Source organism: Rhinatrema bivittatum, chromosome 9 (genome assembly GCF_901001135.1).
Source record: "Rhinatrema bivittatum chromosome 9, aRhiBiv1.1, whole genome shotgun sequence".
NCBI lineage: Eukaryota > Metazoa > Chordata > Amphibia > Gymnophiona > Rhinatrematidae > Rhinatrema > Rhinatrema bivittatum.
Genome location: NC_042623.1, coordinates 197,472,709 through 197,491,289, shown reverse-complemented (window position 1 = coordinate 197,491,289; position 18,581 = coordinate 197,472,709). Strand labels below are relative to the sequence as shown.

The following is an 18,581-nucleotide window of genomic DNA, read 5'->3' as shown; positions in this document are numbered from 1 at the left end:
GCATACTTCTTAAAATCAGAATTATACCCATAAATCTCTCCTCTGTCCCCAGAACACTTTTTTTTTTAACACAAAAAAGTGTGTGAAATTGGGTTATTCACATAATTTTATGCATAGAACACGAGCATTTTTTTAAGAAACCATTTATACATATAAGCCCATGTTTTATGCATGCTAGTAAATTAAAAATCTTCCCAAGATGTTGCCATACTTTTTCCAGAGGGAAAAAAAAGTATATATTCATATAGTTCCATATATAGCCCTTTAGAAGATTCAAGGGAGTCAGTAAGCAGAGAGTTATCTGCAGGTTGTATGTTTAAAATATTATGTGCATAATTGGCCAGAAAAAACACACACACACAAAATTTTCAGAATGGCTGGAGTACGCAACTACTGGTTCTGTCCTACAGAGAGGGCAGTTGGAGGGTGTTCTGGGGCAGGGTTTTGAAATATGAACACATGTCAGTATTTTGTGAATAGAGAACACACATGTCATCAAATATGTATGGATGCTTCAACACCTGCTATTTAAAGCACCAAAATCAAACCTTGCTTGTTTGTTTTTGTTTTGTTTTTTTTTACTTTTTATTTACTTTTTTTTTTAATACAAAGCACATATTCATTACTTTGTAACAACCCTCAAAAAAAACTGAACTCCTAGTTATCTCCAACAAACATCCTTCTCCCCCTATCCCCCTCTCTCACTTCTCCACTTCTTTCCCTCCACACACCCGTAATCTCGGTGTTCTTATTGACAACCAACTCACTTTCAAACCCCTCATTAAATCTATCATAAAAGACTGCTTTTTCAAGCTACAAACGATTAAAAAACTCAGACCTTTATTACACTTTTCTGACTTCCGCACTGTACTCCAGTCTATTATTTTTTCCAGAATAGACTACTGTAATGCTCTCCTCCTCGGCCTTCCCTCTACTAATACTAAACCGTTACAACTACTACAAAACGCTGCTGCACGTATTCTTTCTAACTCCAAAAAAAAAGAGACCACATTACACCAACCCTTATTGAACTTCACTGGCTACCAATACAATCACGAATACTATTCAAAACACTTTCCCTCATCCATAAAAGCCTTATAAATGAAAACCTCCACTGGACCAACCCGCCTCTCCTCCCCCGCACATCCACAAGACCCACTCGCCCTGCCCTCCAAGGAACACTCCGCACGCCCTCAATCAAATCCACCAAACTTACCTCCACTATGAACAGAGCCTTTTCCCTTGCTGGCCCTACCCTATGGAACTCCTTACCTCCAGACTTACGCACAGAGACCTCCACTCCTAAATTCAAGAAAAACTAAAAACATGGTTGTTCCTTCAGGCATACCCCTCACAATCCTCCATGAAGAATTCCTAAAATCCCTTTATTTGAACCTCTGCGTTGTTATAACAGTAGCAGTCTCTCTACTCTCTACCTCCCCGTCATCCTCAACCTCTGGTACCTCCCCTGTTTACCCTAGTATTATTACCGTTCCCTTCTCCATTCATATTCTCACTGTCCACCCATTTTCCTATTTTTACCCCAGTTAACTCCCCAGCCTCTAACGTTCCTCTCCTTGTGCCCCTCGTTCCTCTGTTAAACCTCCTTGCACAGAATTGTGTTTGTGATACTTTCATTGAGCTCACTCACTCACGATCCTTTCCTCTTGATTCTTATTTAAACAATTTATCAGCTCAGACGTTGTTCTTACCTCCTTGTAATTGATCCAGTAGTGTCGCTCTGGAATGACCATGAACTGCTGTACATTTTGTATTATAGTTCACCTTATCTAGTGTTCTAGTTCATTAACTTTATATGTAACACATAGCTCCTCGAATTTAACATTTAGTTATTCTACTGCTCCTTGCCTCTTATAGTTGTTACTGTTCCATGTAAGGGCTCTGCCTATGTGTAAATGGCTCCGCCTAAATGTTCCTAGTTATATGTAAACCGATACGATGTGCAAACAGCTATCGGTATAGAAGAAACTCTAAATAAATAAAATAATATGAAATGGTGAAAATCTTACAAAAAACATGCAGGAAATAAATTTATGCAACATTACTATTGATATTAAACCATTCTAACAAAGGGAAAATGTAGGGAGAAGGCAAAGAAAACAGAGTAGCAAAATAGGAAACCATTAAAAAGGGCCTTAGCAGTGATAACCACCCTGAAACTTAAATCAAGCTTATCACTGGTCAGGGGGGACAGAAGATGTTAAATTCTCTTTAGCATCAATAAAGGATCTAAGTTGCTCAAGGAAGAAAAAAAATAGTTATCTGAAAGATATTTAATATGACATTTACAGGGGTATCGTAGCATAACGGAAGCCCCCAATTCTAACACCTCCTTCCTAAGCATAAGAAACCCTCTCCTCCACTCCTGAATAAATCTAGACAAATCAGGAAAAATAATAACTTTCTGACCATGAAATTCAGAATCTAAATTTCAAAAATAGGAAGACTTAACCTTATGTATATCACTATCAATTCTAAAGGAAACAAGCAATGTTGCATATTCAATTACTTGTAGATAGATAGATTAGTATAGATGGTATAGTATCAGGAAATTGCAAGACATCCATTAAAAAAAACGTCTTAGTCATAATAGGTAATTCACCCATAATCTTAGGAAAATTTAGGAAACATAAGAGACAAAAGTCTAGAAGAATTTTCCAAAAATTCAAGCCATCTGAAGAAATTATTACATTCCTGAGCCAAACTAGACTGAGCAACAGCCAGGTTATTCAAATCTTGCTGCAAAGAGGCAATTTTAACATCATGCTCAGAAATCTTAAGGTCATGAGAAGAAACCAAGGGATCCAATTTGGGAGAAAAAGAATCCAATTTATGGAAACAGTAGTCAGATCCTGTCCAAATCGAGAGATTAAATCTCACAATAATTCCAGCATTACCTCTGCTGACTTCAGAGGTGGTTTCAAAATCATCCCAACTGCAGATAAGAGTGCTGACCCCAAAGCAGGAAGCAGGAGATTTGAACCAGTGATGGAGTCCACAGGTGGAACATTCAACACAGAAACTAAGTGCAGGGAAGACTAAGCCAGTCCATCCGATAAAGATGAAAGGGACGCCGGGTGGTCAACGACCCTCCTCCCCACTGCGACTTGCGGGTCATCACTCTGCGCTGCTACGATCGAGGAAATGCATCCAGTTGCTGGCAGTAAGACTTGAGGCTGGGGACTCAGAGAGACCTCTCCCCCCCAGAGACAAGCGCTCCTCTACCAGGACTTTCAATGAGGACCGGACCACCAGCAACTCCAGAGAATGGAGACACAAAAGAGGTGATCAAATGCTGTCCCTGGGAGGTATGCGCGTGCTTGCGTGCTTTTTAAAAATCCAGGCGGTGGGTGCTGGCTAGACTTGTGCACAAATCTCATGGCTTTGGCACAGATAGACCTTTTAAAATTCACTTGTAAGTGTATTCTAGACTGCAATCAGTGAAGCAAAGAAAGCATACTATTCCTCCCAAGTTCAGAATACTGGAAATAACCCTAGAATTATTTTTAGCATCTGTAAGGATTTAACAAAACGTCAGGGTATCTCTTCAACTCCCTTGCCCAGTGAGGAGGAACCTTCATTGCTGAAGATGATTTTTTAAATCATCTGACAGCTAAATTATAGAAATTTGAGCCACTATTTCAGAATATACTAAATTGGCTTAAAACACCAATTGATAATGTAGCATCTCAATGGTTATCCTTTGAATCTGTGTCATCTATGGAGGTATCAACATTTTTCAAGTCCATGAATGTTTCAAACTGTCCACTGAACATCTGTATGATCTCCATCCTTAAGTTCGTTAAGGATGTGATTGTCCCATTTTTAACCATATTGACTAACCTTTCTCTTTCTGAAGGCTATGTGCCAAATGTCCTGAAGTCAGCAACAGTTCGTCCGCTTTGTGAAAAAGCCTGGCTTAGATTCAAAAGACAAAAGCCAATTTTTTCTTTCTCTTTTGAGGCAAAGGTGATTGAGGCTCCCATGTCCAAGCAACTTTCTAATTATGTAGATCAACATCAGGTTTTACACCAATTTCAATTTGGGTTTCAGAAATCCTTGAGCAGATATTTTTCTGCTTTATTTTATTTATTTATTTGTGCAATTTTTATATACCGTTGCCCAGAACAAAAAGTTCTATCTTAACGGTCATGCTGGATATCTCTTTGGCATTTGACACAGTTTATTATAAGATCCTTCTTTACCATCTTAGGGAAGTTGGAATCACTGGAATAGTCATTAAATGGTTCCAGGCTTAAAGGGGGAAGGCAAACAGCAAAAGGAAGTGGTCTGAGATGCCTTCTCAAATTGACACACCATGCAGATGTGAGTCCCTCAAGGGTCAGCGCTCTCAACTCTATTTAATATTCATCTGACACCCATCTGCAAGTTATTGACTGGCCTCTGTGAGGGTTTCTGTCTGTATGCTGATGACATACAATTTGTTATTCCTCTTGAGAAATCTTGGGCTGACATAACTGCTTCTATTGCACTATATGTTAACTCAGTTAAGTGCTGGTTGACCCACAATAAACTGGCACATAATTTATCTAAGCCTGAGATTATAGTAATTTGGAATAGAGAGAGAATCTCTATTCTGCCTGCTTTTACATGTGGAGACTCCTCAGGCCAGAAGCCTTGGAGTCGTCATTGACTCCAAATTATCATTGGTCCCACAAATTAGATCTGAAGTAAAAGCTGGATTCTACAAATTGTGATTATTTCGCTGTATTAAGCCACCATAATTTTTAAGTAATTTTCGAACAGTTGTGTAGAACCTGACATCTCCAACCACTGACTATTGTAATGTTACTTGGGAGCCCCAATAACTGTTAAGGCTCTACCATTGTTACAGAATGCTCCTGTCTGATTAATTTTGGGCCTTAGCATAAGGAGCTGTATTTTGCTGGTACTCTGCGATCTTTATTTGCTTCCTGTGCATATTAAATAAAATACCACTGTGCTTGTATATAAGCTGTTGGCTTTGGATGCACTGCCATGGACTAATGCTCTGGCAGAGTATTGCACTCAGCTCAATGGGGCCTGTTGGACGTACCGTTTGTGTGACAAGCCAGACTTGAAAACACTGGAGTCCGTGCTTTCTCTGTCACTGCCCCTGTTCTCTGGAACAATCTCTCCCAAGGACTTCTGCTGATGGAATGTCATAAAACCTTTAGCAAAATGGCGAAGACTTTTTTTTTTTTTTTTTTTTTTAAATTTAAGCTTGCCACCTTGTAGATTTTGGAGCCACTACATGAACTGTTTAATGAAGCTGACCAGTGTTATTGCGTATATTTTTGTATTGTTTTTGTCTGTCTTTGTCTTGGATTTTATGTGCTATTTTGTACACTGCTTCAAATAAACCTACCAGAGTTAAGAGTAATAAGAGATGCTCTGTAAGTATTCATGCATTTTCTTCAGGGAAGCAGCATCCTCGTTCAGACAGACAATTGAGTAGCTATGTATGTCAAACAGGGAGGCACAGGGTCATGGCCTCTGTCAGGAAGCACTGAAGATATATTGGAGTGGGTAGCTAAAAACTGAGTTATCCTATAAGCCACCTGTCTTCCAGGGATCTCCAATATGCCAGCAGATTTCCTCGTCACAGTATTTCATCCACACAAATAGTCTGTACAGCAATCGGTAGCCAACAGACTATTCGACTTATGGGGTTGACCTTCAGTGTCTGTTCGCCTCAGAATAAAACAGGAAAACTAAATCAATTTGCTCTGTTCTACCCAGCAATCTGACTAGCTCATGATGCTTTCTTGTTCGACTGGGGTACAAACCTCATGTACACTTTTCTGCTAATATCATTGATTACCAGAAGAATACAGAAGCTTCTTCATGATCGCTCTTGTCTGATCTTAATCACTCCAGTGAGGCCCAGACAGATAAGGTTTGCATGTCTTGTACAATTATACACCAGTCCTCCCATGTATCTGATGTTAGACCCTATATTAACTCAAGACAAAGGGATACTGTATAATCCCAACCTCCCAGCCCTCATCCTGTTTGGATGTTGAGTTCTCGATAATCATGGACCTTGATTTGTCTGCAGAAATTGTAAATATATTAGTCTTGTGTAGAAAGACATCAACTAGGAAAAATTATGCCTTCAAATGGAAGAGACATTCTCCTTGGTGCCAATAGAACGCTTTGTATCTGTTCTCTTGTGAACCCAAGCATTTCTAAAGTACTTATTCTGCCTTTCTGATTCAGGTCTCGCCACATCTTCAGAGCATGTACATCTCACTGTCATAGTTATTTTTATATATTAACATTAGTACTGATTTTATTGTTGTACTATGTATGTGAAATTTGTGATCCACGTTGAGCTTGTAGTGGAATCATGGAATAGAAGACTTGTAAATAGCGATGTACCATGTTCTGGTGAACAATAAACCAATTTCTACTCATCTGTTAATATCTAAATTCATAAAGAATCTTACATGTCAAACCTGTGGAAGAAAAACTGCCAGTTCTATGGTACTTAAATATTGTTCTTACGCAGCCTAAGAAGCCTCCTTTTAAACCATTGGCGTCTGCTTCACTCATTTCATGGCTTTTCATATCAGTCAATGCCTATTTTCTTTCCAAGAATTCATGCACATGAAAGAGAAAAATCCTTTAACTTTGGTCTGTTAAAGAGCTTTAGAGCATTACAGGAAACAAACTCGGCCACTTCGTTAGTCGTCTTAGGAGTTTGTCATACAGCCTAATAGACTAAGGGCCGGATTTTAAAAAGGTTACGTGCGCTGGGTCTAAAGCCCCGGGATGCATGTAAGTCCCGGGGCTTTACAAAAGGGGCGGGGTCAGGCTCTTGGCACAGTGGCTGGCGCGCGCAACTTACTTCAGCCCCAGGGCTAAAGTAAGTTTTACAACAAGGAAAAGGTAGGGGGGAAAAGTCTGAGGAGGTAGGGGAAAGGAAGATGGGGTGGGGGAGTAAGGAATGAGGGAAGGCTGCGCAGCTTGGCGCGGACCCGGCGCGAGCAAGGTGTACAGTTGTGCACCCCCCTTACGTGTGCCTGTGCGCACAAGTTATAAAATCGAGTGTACATGTGCGTGCGCCGGGTAGCATGCACACATGTACCTTTTTAAAATCTGCTCCTAAGCATGCCAGTCGCCAAGTATACTTTATCTGCTTGGTAGCTGAATATATTCAACACTTTTGCTCCTTAGCAGGATTGCAATTATAGACTTTTTTTTAAAGCTCAAGTGAGAGCTATGGCTGCTTCTGTTGCTCATCTTCGAGAAGTGCCTCTCTACTTCTGCAAAGTTGCAACCTATTTGTCAGTACATACGTTTACATTCCTCTACTGTCTTCACAACCTATCAAGGACTGACATTAAATTCAGACAAGCAATTTTATGTAACCTTTTCTTGCAGTAATCTAATCTCCATGGTGGGGTCTGGGTTGATCATTCAGTAAATGTTCCACTGCAACCCTCAGCTTGGGGCCTCCCCACTTGTAATGGCTAATTCATCCTGCAGATGAAGCAAGTTTGCTTACTGTAAAAGGTGTTTTCCGTAGATAACAGGATGAATTATCCATGGAATGCTTGCTTGCCTCCCTGGAGAGTCAATTACATAGCTAGAAGTAGCTCTGATATAGACTGAGGAAGCTCAGGAGGCAATGCCTGCATGGAAACTCCCACACATTCTCAATAGACACAAGTCCATTTGGTGCCGTTGAATGATGTCACCCCCACCTGAAAAGGCTAATTCAGCTGCTATCTATGGAAAACACAGTTTACAGTAAGCAAACTTAATTTCTCCTCTTATTTTTCCTACTTTTGATGTAAGCTAGAGGATGGGGTTTGACTTGTTTTTTGGGGTTTTTTTTCTGTAACTGTGTACTATCATTTTACTTTATTTTAGCAGATCACCATTGACTTTAACTTGTCTGCTGCCATGCTTTTTTTTTTTCTCAATCAGTTCCTTGCTAGAATATCATGAAGCTGTCATGACTGGCTTGTCTTCTAAACAGTGTTAATTAAAAATAATAATAATGTGCTGCTGCTAGTACTGAAAATTTACATTTTGATAGGGTTTATTTGTTTTTATTTGTTTTTGGTTTTTTTTTTTTTGTTTTTTTTTTGCTTCAGCAGTTTCTTCCTTGCCCTTTGGGCTCCCTGCTCATTTGCATCTACCTGGGGATTATTTCCCCCTATTTTATGTTCCCCAGTGATAGTCCTTGGGAAGAAATTGCAGGATGTCATGCCCTCAAGGACGAATTAGCAGGGATCCTAAATCTGACTGCTGGGTGCCACCATTGAGCAATGACCAGGGCTTCCCCAGCCCTGGCTGGCCAAAGGGAGCAGAGTCCTGACTTGGGATTCAAACCTGGATCCTCCACTTGTAGCACTACCACTGGGCTAACCCAAAATGTTACATTTTAATGCTTTCTACAAGATTGCTCATCCTCATTCTTGGATGCCATCTTTTAAAAGCAAGCTTGAGTCTCTGAATTCCAATCATTATGTCCTTTTTGACAGTTTATATAATTTGGGTAAATGGGCATATTAAGGAAAATAATGTTTTGTCTTAACTTTAGATGACAGTGTCTGAGCACAAAGGTAGTTTCTACAACTTCCAGCTCAGATGTGGCTGCTTGTATGCTTTTTAAATATTGATGCTGCTTTAGGACCTTGTTCAAATGTTGAGCATTTTCTCACATGTTGTAACTGGACAAAATCATGTCTGTTGTGTGAATATATTTTAGCAGGTATATAGTTTAATTTTCAAAGCTATAGCAAATTGATTTTTTTTGCTTTATATTTCTTGTACTCGCATACGGTTTCCTTCTCGATGTCTCTTCAAAGAAGATGCCATGAATTGTCATTTTTTTATGGTACTTGGTTGCCATTAAGTGGTAGCAATTATGCGTGTGTTGTGATATGAAAAGGGGCAAAGTATACCTGCTTCTGAACATCCAAGAAACTTCATTGTGTGTTCTGGATTGTGGTGAAGAAGGGTTAGAAATGTAAACAGTTTCTTCGATAATCCTAGGATTCCTGTACAGAAATAATGCAGCAGATACAATACTTTTATGTTTATGATATTGTAAGTTTTTTACAGCCTTGCGAAACAATCATACCCCATTCCTACTCTTCAATAAGGAGGGTCTAGATTGCCTTAAATAGCTAAAACAAAAACATTCTTTCCTGTAGCTTAACAGAAACACTCCCTCCCAAATATCCCATAGCATCTGTTCCAGTATGGTACATGGTGCATCCACTGCACTGCTTCCCACACATTAAAAATCTGTCTCCATTTATGTGTATGAATTAATAAAGGAGAGCTCATAACCTCATGCGTTCATAGTTCAGGCACTGGCAGTCCCCTTTGGTTTGCTCCTCCAGGAGAGAAACTCCCAGGCAGAAGAGTCACCAGATTTGCAGTGGCACAGAGCTCTCTCTAAGTATTAGTCCAGGCAGGCATTCAGGTGAAATAGTACTGGGTGGCATCCCTTTTCCATTCCTGGCTTGGTTATATGAAGGGCTCGGGCACCTGCAACATTAGTCATTAAAATTCTGTGTGAAGATTCATGATAGGCTTTGTTCTTTTTTTTTTTTTAAATGCTGTACCTGAAGGTCCGGCAACAGGATGTCCAGATCTGGTCTGGCTTGGCACCTCTGTTTGTTTCTGTCCAGAGTAAGGTACTGGCTACAACAGGGTTTTAAGTTGGAGTAAGGTTCTAGGTAAGCTCTGGGTTCCAGAACTTAATTACTGGCAGCAGACAGGATGAATTAGTTCTGTCACGTGCATCCTCTTCAGATCGCTATTTTATTTTTCCTTTCCTGATCTTTCTCTAGAATGTTGGCTCCAAATATCCAGAAAACTGGAGATTCACTTTAGAGTTATTGAAATGTTGCTGTTACTGATTTGTCCAAGCTTATAAATGAGAATCAATGTTCTCTACAATATATAACAGGGGATACTTGTTCATAAGGTCTGTTTCTATGTGAAGTTGGCTTTATTTTAGAAAGTTAGATGAAATAGAGTACATTTAAGTTATGACTAACTACTGAAAACTGTTTCCAGTAGTTAGGACCATGGTAACACAAATTTGGTTTAGAGGAAAATGGATTCTGATGTATCTCTATCATTTATTTATATAATATTTTTTTAAAATATATTTTATATATATATATATATATAAATTTTTTTAAATATATATTTATATATTTTTATATATATTTATTTGAGTTTAGGCTTGACCTTCATGGTTTGTGAGGAGGCAGTAGTGAAGAGTAGTTGTCCTTACAAGGCTTGGAGGAAAGAGGATAGACCTCTGGTTGTTTGGGGTAATAGTAACTTAAAAAAAAGAAAATTAATCCTTCTCAAGCAAACTGGCTCAATAAAGGTCAGAGAGAACAGTGACTGCTTCCCCCCCCCCCCCCCCAAAAAAAAAAAAAAGCTCCTTCCTTCTAGAGAAATGGAGAACTAGATCTCTAATTTCCTTGTCTTCATAGTCCAACCAGCCCTGGTCCACATCCTGGATGTCTTTGTGAAAATGACTTTCTGAATCTGAGGAGGAGCCGAGGAGATCTAGATCATTCCTTGAGCAGGTTGTTTGTCTTGAATTTGGGCGAGAGAAAAAAAAACCTTCCTTTTTGGGAAGCCTTTTATAGGTAGAAGTATTTACCTAATTGTATTCTATGGTGGAAGAGGCAGGGCCTGCGTAAGCCCAAGCGACTTAGGGCGCCGACCATTAGGGGGCGCGAACCAAGTGGGGCCGTGAGTAGCGGCAAAGAGGATTGGAGATTCAATGGGCAGCAAGCAGTACCCAACCTGCTCATTACCCAGAAAACTACACACTTAGTGGGTGCGATCAAGAACGAACTAGGAGTCTGGGCCGGGGGGGGGCGCAAGGCAGAAGGTGCCTAGGGCAAAGAGGTAACAGAGATGGAATAAGCTAACCCTGGTGGAAAGAGAGCTATTCCTTAGTGTGTGTTCAAACTTATTAAGCTCCTTAAAGAAAAGGTAGATCTGTGGGAATAGGCCTTCCCTGGAGTGACTATGGCAATGTTCAGTCTGTGCAAATGCACTGCATTCCCTTTTGAGGAAAGTATCACTAAAGAATGATGTAGACAGGGAGATGCAAAGGATCCTAAAGAAACATTTCTGAACTTAATAGAGCCTCACTGCAGTCACAGTCTGTGTACTTGCCCAGTGCTATTGTGAAATGGACTAAACAACTGGAATGGGAAGACCTGATGACAAGTAAGTACAAATGTGGCTCAGTCTTCCATGGCATTGATTTTACTGGTAGCTATGTTCCTAGAAGGCCTGGCTCTTCTGACTTGTTGTCCAAGACTACGGCATGTGCATTGCTGGTCATGAGAACTTGATAGCTGTTGCACTGCTTCACTTATTTTCCTCTAAGACAGTGGTTCCCAGCCCTGTCTTGGGGACCCCCCAGCCAGTCGGGTTTTCAGGATATCCAAATGAATATGCATATGAGAAAATTTGCAGGTTATGGAGGCAGTGCATGCAGATTTTCTCATGTGCATATTCATTGTGGATATCCTGAAAACCTGACTGACTGGCTTGGGGGGTCCCCAGGACAGGGTTGGGAACTGCTCTAAGGCATATTGGAATTTTCTTTTGAAGGAAATCAACTATTTGGCTTACATATTTGGATAAGATTGTGAAAAATCTGTTGGCAAATAAAAATGGTCTTTTTACCTTTGGGACAGCCTTGACATCTTTTTGCATATTGACCATCTTTTCTGAAGGGATTACAGTAAAAGATATAACTTGAAACTTTAGTCCTGAGCCCAAAATTGCCCATCCTTTCAAACAACGAATGGGGAGGCAAGCAGGAATGGGGAGGCTCTTGGGCCGTCGGCTGCCAGTAATCAAAATGGCGCCAGTAGCCCCTGTGACATAGTAAGGGCAAAGGGCCATGGTGCCATTTTGATTTCTGGCAGCCAATGGCCCAAGAGCAGGAGATCGCTCCCGGGACCCCTGTTGGACCACCAGGGACTTTTGACAATTCTTGGGGGTGGGGGGGGGAGGTTGTAGTTAGGTTTTTTTTTTTTGTTTTTTTTTAAATATTCGCTCCATAAGATGCACAGACATTCTCCTCCCCCCACCCCCATACACACTTTTGGGGGGAAAAAAGTGAGTCTTAGGGAGCGAAAAATACGGGGTGTGTGTGTGTGTGTGTGTGTGTGTATATATATATATATATATATATATATACATACTAAGAAAGTTCTTAAAACTATCTACCTAAAAGCAAAAAAACAGCCTGCAGCTGTAGATAGATTATAGTATCATTAAGGTGTTTGTTTCCTATAGTTTACTTGTGGCAGTCGATGAGCTGCAGGCTGTTGGTTTGTTTTTTTTTTTTGTTTGTTTTGCTTTTAGGTAGATGGTTTTAAGAACTTTTAGTCTAGTGACAAACTTTGCCTTTCTTTAGAATCAATAACTTGTGTTATCTGTATTATTACTGAGCTCATCTCAAAGGTGAAGGAAGAGCTTGTACTCTCTGGATATTGAAAGCTGTTTACAATTGTATTTTAGTTACTCATAGGTCAAGATTTTCCAAATGTTAGAATGTTTTGATTTGAGGCTTACAAGAAAAGGTAAGCTGTCATTTAAGCAGTTAAGTTCAAAATGGATAAAGAATGGCATATTTAAACCCTATAATTTATGATCTCCTAAGACAAGCAGGATGGTAGTCCTCACACATGGGTGAAATCATCGGATGGAACTTGGCAAGGAAAGTGTCTTTTCCGCGAAACTGTTGTCTCGCGGTTGTGGAGTTCGTGCTCTTTTTTAGTATTGGAAAGCTTTTTCTCTGTCGATTCTTCGACTTTCCTGTGCTGGGTCCCTCTCTATTCCCCTGGGCTCAGTTGAGAGGTATGGTAAGTTTCTTCCTTCTATGTGGTAGATTCCCGGTGGTGTTGTCCTTCGGTACCCGCTAGTCGTTGACCGATCGCTGGTTTTTCTGTCATGGCGTCGTCTGTTTTTTGTCTGTGTCCCCAATGCCCTTGCATCATGTCCCTTACGGATTCACACGATGTCTGTATCCTCTTCCTGGGGGCATCGCACAATGTTTGGGGGTGTCATTTTTGCTACTAAATGACCCTCTAGGGTCGGCGGACCCACCTGGATAAAATGGAGAAGCTCTTCGGTTAATGCCCTCTGGCATCGAGGGCATTAACTCCAAAAGGCCGAGGGGAACCAATGGACACAGTCTTTGCTGTCCACCCCTCCACCAGGGCCTTAAATGGAGCGAGGTGACAGCCGTAGTCTGTCTCTTTGCATTCAAGGACTTCAGAATAGTCATCTTCTTCCTCAACTCTGGGGAAAGACTGGACCGAGCACTGTGGGAAGTCCAGGAAACATTGCCACTGGTCTCCATCTTCTCATGGTATCGGGCTCGGGTCGGCACCAGCACCTGCTTTGATGCCCCCAAAGCGACCCAGGCATTCCCCACCGATACTGGAGCTGGGCACAAATCTCCCCCGGGGCTCCAAGGGAGATCTGGTGATGCCTTCCTCTCCTCTGTCCATCCTATCTTCGGTGGATTTCCAAGAGGGGTTGGAATGCAGAGTGCAGCTGGCTGTTGTCTGAGCCCTGAAGAGCATCGAGCTGCCAGCCCCATTGGTGCCGGAGCCTGCATTTTGGCATCGCTGCTGGAACACCTTGGTATCTTCCCCATGTAGCCGTTAGCCAAGGGTCCATCGATGCCCACTGGCACCATTGCTTCATTCCAATCCTATCCCCATTGTGGGTTCCTCTGAGGAGGAAGGCCCATCACAGCCTGTGGCACCGTTGAGGCCCTTGATTCCATGGTGGGCCTTGCTTGATCTGCTTCTGGGTTCTTCGGGGACCTTGGTGCCCCTGATGCCCTCCTTGCCCAAGCCACAGGGTCTGGGAAGGGCCTCTCCCGGTGTATCTGGGTGATCTTAGTGATGAGGACACACCTTAGGACCCATTTGGGGGGGGGGGGGGGATGATCCCCTCAGTCGTCTGATTTTGGAGACCTTCCCTTGGGACCATCCCCTTCGGAGGCATGGCGCCAGTCCCCGCCTGAGGGCTTAACTTTTGCAGGGTTCGTGCGGGCCATGGCAGAGACCATTTCGTTCCAGCTTTTAACAGAAGAGAATGCCAGACACAAAATGCTGGAGGTTCTCCAGTTTGTGGTTGTCCTGAAGGAGATGGTGGCTGTTCCAGTCCACAGGATCTTCAAGGAGTTGCTCCTTTGAATCTGGGAGCACCCCATCTCTGTGCCTCCGGTGAATAGGAAGGCTGATGCAGTGTACTATGGTCCAGCATGCTTCAGATTTGAGAAGTGTCAACTCCCGTACCAATCGGTTGTGTAGAGTTGGCCCTTAAAAAGACCAAGCGTTTGTGCACCCTTGCCTCAGTTCCACCGGGTCGGGAACACAGGGCACTGGATACATTGGGTAGGAAGGTGTTTCAGGGTGCCATGCTGATCGCCCATATTGCCTCTTACCAGCTATACATGATTCAATATTCTCGAAGCCTCTAGAAACAAATCCAGGACCGGTTGGAGTGCTTGCCTTAGTAGCAACAGGATGCGCTTTTGGCGGTCATCTAGCAAGGCCTTGAATGTGGCAAACATGAGGTGCAGTCCACCTATGGTGTTTTTGAAATGGCAGTGAGGATAGCGGCCACAAGGAATTCGTGTTCGTAGGATAGCCTTGCTTCGACCTTCTGATCTCTGGCCGGAGGTGCAAGAGAAGCACGCAGAAATGCTGTGTACTGGCGACAGCCTTTTTGGTGATAAGGTAAGGGATGCTGTGACTCAGCTGAAGGATCACCTTGAGACCTTGCAACATCTCTCTGCCAGTACTTTGGATCTGCCATCTTCGGCCAGGAAGTCCTCCTCATGGGCCAAGGAGGTATTTTTATCGCCAGAGGAAGTACTATCCTTCTGCCTCTCGCACACATTCTCAGTGCATGAGCTCTAGGGGCCGCCCTAGGCCACAGCGGACATCAAGGCCTCAGCCAGCACCCCAGGCAAGCCCTGCTATGGGGTTTTGACAGGGAGCGAGGGAGTGTAAGCCAACCGCTCGTACTCACTATGCAGGACCCTGGTCCGTTGGCACAGCGTTACATCAGACCAGTGGGTGCTGTCCATTGTGCATCAAGGGTACCGGCTGAACTTTCTGGGTGTCCCTCCGGACTCTCCCCCGAACCCCTGCTGGAGCCCATCCTCGCATCAGGAAATACTATTGGCAGAGCTTGCCGCCCTCGTGACGGCCAGGGCCATCGAGCTGTCGCAGCGGGGGTTCTAATCCAGATATTTCCTGATTTCAAAAAGAACAGGGAGACTTCATCCCATTCTAGACTTGAGCCTTGAACAGATTTCTAAAACGAGAAAAGTTCAAGATGGTTTCCCTGGGCACCCTGATTTCCCTCCTATAAAGAGGAGATTGGCTTTGCTCCATGATCTGATGCCTACTCCCACATTGAAGTATTCCAGGGTCACAGGAAGTATCTGCGGTTTGTGTTTGGCAGGCGTCATTTTCAGTACTGGGTGTTGCCGTTTGGAGTCTCCTCAACCCCAAGTATCTTCAAGTGCCTGGCCGTGGTGGGTGCATATGTTTCCCTACCTGGATGATTGGCTTGTCAAGAGCCTCACACAGGAGGCAGCAGTAGTCTTTTTGTGCTTGACCGTTCAGCTCAAGAGTCTCTGGAGTTTGTCAACTACCCAAAATCCCATCTCAACCCATCACCTCAGTTGACATTCATTTGCACCAGGTTGGACACAGCTCAGGCCTAAGCATACCTTCTCCGTGATCGAGCACTCACATTGGTGTCCATTGTGGGAGTGGTCCGTCAGGGCCGGCAGTTTTCGGCCCGCCAGATGCTGTGACTTGAGTTGCTTGGCTGCGACTGTCCATGTTATCCCCTTTGCTTGCTTTTATATGTGCAGAGCCCAGTGGACCTTGCAGTCCCAGTGGCGGCAGGCCATCCAAGACCTCTGCATCCGCGGTACTCCCTCTCTGGGACACCTTGTCTTGGTGGGAGAGTCTAGCCAATTTGGGTCAGGGGGTGCCTTTTCAAAGTTCCCCTACCCAGGTTATGCTCACTATGGATGTATCCAATCTGGGGTGGGGTGCCTGTATTGAGAGGCTCCTCATCCAGGGCTTGTGGTCCGCCCAGGAAGCACAGTGTCAGATTCTTCCTGGAGCTCCGGGCGATCTGGTATGCACTCTAGGCGTTCAGGGATCGGCTGAACAACAAAGTTGTTCTGATCCAGATCAGTAACCAGGTGGCAATGTGGTACATCAACAAACGGAGGTACGAGGTCATTCCTCCTGTGCCAAGAAGCCATTCAGATCTGGTCTTGGCTTCTGTAGCAGAGTATGGTGCTCAGAGCCATGACCTGGCCGGGACGGAGAATGTGCTGCGGACAAGCTAAGTTAAGCTTTCCGACCCCATGAGTGGTTCTTCAAAGTGGCGGATTGAATCTTCTGCCTCTGGGGGACCTCGGTTGTGGATCTATTCGCAACCTCTGCAACAGGAAAGTGGATCAGTTCTGCTTCCTGTACAGGGTAGATGGCGAACCAGCCTAAGATGCCTTTGCCTGTCATTGGGGCAAAGGCCTTCTGTACTGCTTCCTCTGGTAATGAAGACTCTCCTGAAGTTTCAACAGGATGGAGGAACAGTGATCCTTATAGCTCCTCCCTGGCCAAGGCAGATCTGGTACCCACTCTAGTGAGAATTGTCCCTCCAGAAGCCGATCAGCCTGAGAACCTCCCCAGACCTCATCACATAGGATCAGGGAACGCTGCACCATCCCAAACTCCAGGCCCTGTCTCTGATATCCTGGATGTTGAGAGGTTAATTCTGCAGCACTTCGACCTCTCTGAGGTGTCTCGAGTTCTGGTGTCTTCCAGGAAGCCTTCCACTAGGAAGTCTTATAGCCTGAAGTGGAAGAGGTTTTCAGTCTGTTGTGAGCACTGTGGCATAGATCCGTTCTTCTGCTCTACACCGAAGATGCAGGAGTAATTTAGCAGCTTTCGGACACTGGCCTAAAGACCAACTCTGTTAGGGTACACCTGAGTATGATTGCTGCCTATCACCAGGATGTGGATGGTTCACCCATCTCTGTGCAGCCCATTGTGGGACGTTTCATGCGGGGCCTGCTTCAACTGAAGCCTCCCACTGTGTCCTGGGACATCAGTGTGGTGTTAGCCCAACTCATGAAGCCTCCATTTGAGCCCCTACGTTCTTGTGTCCTTAGGCACCTGACCTGGAAGGTCATCTTTTTGGTCACGTCAGTGTGCAGAGTCAGAGCTTCAGGCCTTAGTGATGTACCGACCATATACAAAGTTCTTCCATGACAGGGTGGTTTTGCACAGTCTGGATTACAAGAGAGCCTTTGCCTTCTACTTGGAGCGGACAGCAGGCAATAGGCAGTCCAGGCAACTCTTCATCTCTTTTGACAGGAATAGATTGGGAGTTGCTGTTACTAAGCAGACTCTGTCCAACTGGTTGGCGGATTATATCTCCTCCTGCTACAATCAGGTGGGACTGCAACTTAGAGGCCATGTCAAGGCTCATTCTGTCAGAGCCATGGCGACTTCTGTGGCCCACTTGTGAGTGGTCCCCATGGATGAGATCTGCAAGGGTGTGACGTGGAGTTCTCTCCACACCTTCACTTCTCACTATTGACTTGTACAGAGATGGCCGACACAATAGCAGTTTCGGCCAATCCATCCTTTGGAATCTTTCAACTGTAGAACCCTACTTCCTGCTTAGAGCCCTCTGTTAGTAACAGCACCAGTATTGTTGTGCCCGTTGAAACTTGGTTAAGTGTCTGTCTGTTTCTTTGTTCGGGTGCAGCCTGTAGCTAGGGATTCACCGTGTGAGGACTACCATCCTGCTTACCTTTAACAGGTGTTCTAGGATAGCAGGATGTTAGTCCTCACAAAACTCACCCACCACCCTGCGGAGTTGGGTTTCTCCTTTTTTATTTTTTCGTAATCTGTTACGAGACTGAAGAGGGTCCCCGCGTGGATAGTGTCATGCTGGGCATGCTCAGTATGCCAGTCATGTTTTCCATGCCGGGCTCCATCCGATGTCGCCCATGTGTGAGGGTGAACATCCTGCTATCCTAGGAGAACACCTGTTACAAGGTAAGCAACTCTATCTGTAAAGCAGGAGCTTTGTATCAAAGATTTCTGAAAGTTTTTGCTATAAGGACTATGGTGACTGCACAGGATAGAGTGGATATATCTGTGGCAGGAATTTGTAAAGCTACAATGTTTTGATAGGTGGGTGTCTGTGACTGTAGAATTTTGTAGGTAAATTCTGCAAGTTATGATTGTCATCAGAGTAGTATACTGCTGTTGTAATTCCCTACATGATTCAGACTGGTAGAGACACACCAGAAGAATTTTTTACCTACTAAATGTTCTCTGTTGGTCACCAACCAGTCTGAACCAATTTGCCCTGAAAAATAATGGTCAAGAGGGTATGGTGGTGTGTGTTGATGTGGTTTTAGTCCTCTTGATTTTCTCTCTTGTCTTGTTTTCCAGTTTTGCTATGGAAGTATTTGAACT

At 43.6% G+C, this 18,581-nt stretch overlaps 1 protein-coding gene across 20 annotated transcripts in view; it reads left to right on the top strand.

Moving 5' to 3' along the window:
- Nucleotides 1-18,581, top strand: part of TRIP12 (thyroid hormone receptor interactor 12) — a 495,519-nt gene that overhangs the window by 236,025 nt on the left and 240,913 nt on the right. The gene's annotated exons all lie outside the window — the stretch shown is intronic.